Genomic DNA, 5269 nt, shown 5'->3' on the forward strand with positions numbered 1-5269 from the left:
TCCATTGTGTGTATGTACCATAGTTTGGTTATCCATTCCTCAGTTGATGGACATCTAGGTTGTTTCCATCTTTTGGCTATTGTACATAGTGCTGCGATGAATATGGGTGTGCATATATCTGTTCTTGTCATGGCTCTCTCTTCTTTAGGGTATATACCTAGTAATCGAATGGCTGGGTCAAATGATATTTCTAATTCCAACTTTTGAAGGAATCGACACATGGCTATTGAAATGTACAATTTAATTAATTAAAATTAAAATTTCATTTCCTCAGCTGCACTGGCTACAGTGTATTAGCTGAACTATTGGATAGCTCAGACAAAGGATATTTCCATTATTGCATAATGTTCTATTAGACTGCAGTAGATTAGAGCATTCCTCTTCCTCTCTCTCCCAAAGGCCTAGACATTAATAACATTGAAAACAAAACAATTTAACAGTGCATTCTAAACCAGGCAATGTGCTGAGCTCTTTATATACGTAGTCTCATTTAATCTCTTCAACACTCCTCTGAGCTAGGTACCATTCTCATCTTCATTTTATAGATGAGGAAACTGAGTTTCAGAGAGATTAAATGCCTTGTCTGAAGCCACACAGATAGTAAAGTGCATAGATGGGTCTGGAACCTGTGTTTGACCTCAAAGTCCATGCTTTTTAACTTGTCAACTACATTGTCTCCCATAAATCCCTCTTCTAGCTCTCATCATCCTTCTTGTTATTGATTGAATTGTATCCCCAAAAAATGTGTGTTTTAAATCCTAACTGCTATGCTTGGGAATGGATTTTCTTTGTTATGATAATGAAACAGGATCAGGGTAGGATGTGTTAGGAGTCAATCTCTTACCAGACATAAAAGAATCAGATTAAGCAAATTGAGATGGGGGAAGATAGATGCTAAGCCACATAGAGATCTCCAAGGAACTAGGAAAAAGAAGTTGAAGAGACAAGGACCTTCCCTCAGAGCCAACAAAGAGAGAAAGCCTTTCCACAGGGCTGGTGCCCTGAATTCTGACTTCTAACCTCCAAAACTGAGAAAATAAGTTTCTGTTTGTTAAAGTCATCCATTTGTGGCATTTCTGTTATAGCAGCACTACACAACTCTAAGACACTTCTGATATCCTACAAAAAGGAGATGGCATTGTTTGTGGACAAACCCTGGTATTTGTCATGTTGGGGGCCCCATAGATTCAAATTGAGCATCCTCTTTCTCCCACTTACTGCTTAGCTACCCCTTTTTACTCACTGCCTCATTTCTCCTCTACTCTTCTGAAAGATGCATATTTCAAGAAATAATGATATAAAACAAACAACAAACTGCCATGGAGTCCGATTTGACTCATAACAACCCCTCCTTGGGTTTCCAAGGTGGTATCTCTACAGAAGTAGATAGCCCAATCTTCCTTCTTAGGAGTGGCTGGTGAGTTTGAACTGCCAGCCTTTTGGTTAGCAGTCAAGTGCCTTAGGCACTATGCCACCAGAGCATAGCAAAAATTGAAAGCAACCTAAATGTTTACCATTTGAATGTTGATTAAAACAATTGTGGTACAAAAGAAAGAAAGATCCATTACTGATTCATTTCTTAAAGTTAACCACACAAATATAGGTCGAGGCCCAACAGTTTTTCCTCCCAGACCCTCCACAAGCAAAAATTGGGGAGAAGACTAGGTAAAATAGAAACCATTTTGTCAACCTGTTGCAGTGTTTGAGAAAAAAAAAATGTGGTTATTTTATAAGAATATAAGAAGTCTGATCTTTCCCCTTCCCAAACTCATCCCAACCCTATGATCCACTATGGAGTCTATTTAAAACTAGGGTAAAAAACATCTGTATTTGTAATCTGCTTGTATTCATCTTTATTTTCAGTATTTTCTCAAATATTCCATAATACTCAGAATGGTTCTTTCTTTCACTCACAAAATTACCTAAACAAGTATTTCCCAAACTGGTGTGCTATTATGGAATGTTATCATGCAAGAGTTTAAAAATATGTTCCATAAGCATCAAAGTCTTTAGTAATCAAATACACTTGGAAACTACTGGATTAAAAATGCTAAGATTTCTTTAAGGAAGGACTTCTCCAAATCTTGATGCAAATTGAGTTAAGTCATTGCCCAAGTCAAAACAGTTTAATCCCTTCCATGACTTACAAAGCCCTAAGTGAATTGCCCCCCACCTTCTCTCTCAGCATCAGCTGGTACCTTTCTTTCCTTTAGCACTCTGCTTCAGCCATGCTGACTTTCTCAGGGATTTTCTAGTATTCACTGTTCCCTATGCATAAGTCTCCTTCTTGCTGTTCCAATGGCTAGCATAATGTTCTATTAGACAGCAGTAGATTAGAGAATTCCTCTTCCTTCTCATCCTATAGGTTTCAGATTAAATACCACCTTCTTGGAGACACCTTAAGGAGCTCTGGTAGTGCTGTGGTTAAAGCATTGGGCTGTTAACCAACAGGTACGTGGTTCCAATTTACAGCCTTGGAAACCCTATGAGACAGTTCTATCTGTCCTTTAGGGTCACCATGAGTCAGAATAGACTCGATGGAAGTGGGTTTGGGTTTTGGTTGGAAAGTCCTTCTCTGATGATTCTACCTAAAGCATTCCATCTCTTCCTCCTGCCATGGTCAAAATCATCCTCTGATTTTATTTAATTCATAGTATTAATTACTGTGTATGATTACCTGACCACCACTTGTCTGTCAGTTTTTCATACTGTGGTGGCTTGCATATTGCTATGAGGCTGGGAGCTATGCCACTGGTATTTCAAATCCTACAGGGTTACCCGTGGTGGACAGGTTTCAGCAGAGCTTCTAGACAAAGCCAGACTGGGAAGAAGGCTGGGGCCATCCACTTCTCAAAGAATTGGCCAGTGAAAACCTTATGAATAGCAGTGAAACACTGTCTGATATATTACTGGAAAACTTTATGAATAACCCTGGAACATTGTCTGATATAGTGCTGAAAGATGAAACTCTCAGGTTGGAAGGCACTCGGAATACGACTGGGGAAGGGCTGCCTCCTCCAAGTAGAGTTGACCTTAATGATATGGAGGGAGTAAAGCATACAGGACCTCCATTTGCTCATGGGGCATGACTCAAAATGGGAAGAAAAAGCAGCAGAAGTCAGTTAATAATCAGAAAATGGAACGTGTGAAGTATGACTCTTGGAAAATTGAAAGTTGTCAAAAATGAAATGGAAGGCATAAAGGTTGATAACCTAGGCATTAGTGAGCTGAAATGGACTGGTTTTGGCCATTTTGAATCAGACAATCATATGGTCTACTATGCCAGGAATGTCAAATTGGAGAGAAATAGCATCACATTCATCATCAGAAAGACTATTTCAAGATCTATCCTGAAGTACAATGATGTTAGTGATAGGATAATATACATATGCCTGCAAGGAAGGCCAGTTAATACTATTATTATTCAAATTTACACACCAATCACTAAAGCCAAAGAAATTGAAGATTTTTACCAACTTCTGCAGTCTGAAATTAACCAAATATGCAATCAAGATGTATTGAATATTACTGGTGATTGGAATGCAAAAGTTGGAAAAAAGAAGAATCATTGGTGGTTGGAAAATATGGCCTTGGTGATAGAAATTATGCCGGGCACTGCATGATAGAATTTTTCAAGACCAATAGCTTATTCATTGCAAATACCTTTTTTTCAACAACATAAATGACAGCTATGCACGTGGACCTCGCCAGATAGAATACAAAGGAATAAGATAGACTGCATCTATGGAAACAGATGATGGAGAAGCTCAGTATCTTCAGCCAAAGCAAGGCCAGGAGCTGACTGTGGGACAGACCATAAATTGCTTATATTCAAGTTCAAGTTGAATCTGAAGAAAATTAAAACAAGTCCACAAGAGTTAAAATCTGACCTTGATTATATCCCACCTGAATTCTGAGACCATCTCAAGAATAGATTTGATGCATTAAACACCAGTGACTAAAAACCAGGAAAGTTGTTGGATGACATCAAGAACATGATACAGGAAGAAAGCAAATGGTCATTAAAAAGACAGGAAAGGAAGAAAAGACCAAAATGATCATCAGAAGAGACTCTGAAACTTGCTCTTGAACAGAGTAGCTAAAGCAAATGGAAGAAATGACAAGAGAGCTGAACAGAATATATAAAAGGCAGCTTAATATAAAGTCAATTATTATAATAAAATGTGCAAAGATCTGGAGTTAGAAAACCAACAGGGAAGAACACTCTTGGTATTTCTTAAGCTGAAAGAACTGAAGAAAAAAATTAAAGCCTCAAGTTGCAATATTGAAGGATTCTAAGGGCAAAATATTGAATAACGCAGAAAGCATCAAAAGAGGATGGAAGGAATACATGAAGTCACTGTACCAAAAAAGAACTGGTCAATGTTCATCTACTTCAGAAGGTGGAATATGATCAAGAACCAATTGTGTTGAAGGAGGAAGTTGAAGCTGCACTGAAGGAATTGGTGAAAAACTCCAGGAATTGACGGAATACCCATTGATATATTTCAACAAATGGATGCAGTGCTAGAGGCACTTACTCACCGATGCCAAGTAATTTGGAAGACAGCTACCTGGCCACCTGACAGGAAGAGATTCATAATTGTGCCCATTCCAAAGAAAGGTAATCTCACAGAATGTGTAAATTATTGAACGATATCATTAATATCACATACAAGTAAAATTTTGCTGAAGATAATTAAAAAATGGTTGCAGCAGTAGATTGACAAAGAACTTCCAGAAGTGCAAGCTGGATTCAGAAGAGTATGTGGAATAAGGGATAGCATTGCTGATGTCAAATGGATCTTGGCTGAAACTAAGATCACCACAAAGATATTTACTTGTGTTTTATTGACTATGCAAAGGCATTTGACTTTGTGGATCATAACAAATTAGGGACAACATTGTGAAGAGTAGGAATTCCAGAACACTTAATTGTGCTCATGAGGAACCTGTATATAGATCACGAGGCTGTTGTTTGATCAGAACAAGGAGATATTGCATGGTTTAAAATAAGGAAGGGTGTGTGTTAGGGTTGTATCTTTTCACCATACTTATTCAACCTGTATGCTGAGCAAATAACCCAAGAAGCTGAACTATATGAAGAAGAACGTGGCATCAGGATTGGAGGAAGACTCATTAACAACCTGTGGTATGCAGATGACACAATCTTGCTTGCTGAAAGTGAAAATGACTTGAAGCACTTACTGATGAAGATTAAAGACTACAGTCTGCAGTATGGATTACACCTCAACATAAAGAAAATGAA

This window comes from Orycteropus afer, unplaced genomic scaffold (assembly GCF_000298275.1).
Source record: "Orycteropus afer afer isolate SDZICR_OR568_19922 unplaced genomic scaffold, OryAfe1.0 scaffold00388, whole genome shotgun sequence".
Classification (NCBI taxonomy): domain Eukaryota; kingdom Metazoa; phylum Chordata; class Mammalia; order Tubulidentata; family Orycteropodidae; genus Orycteropus; species Orycteropus afer.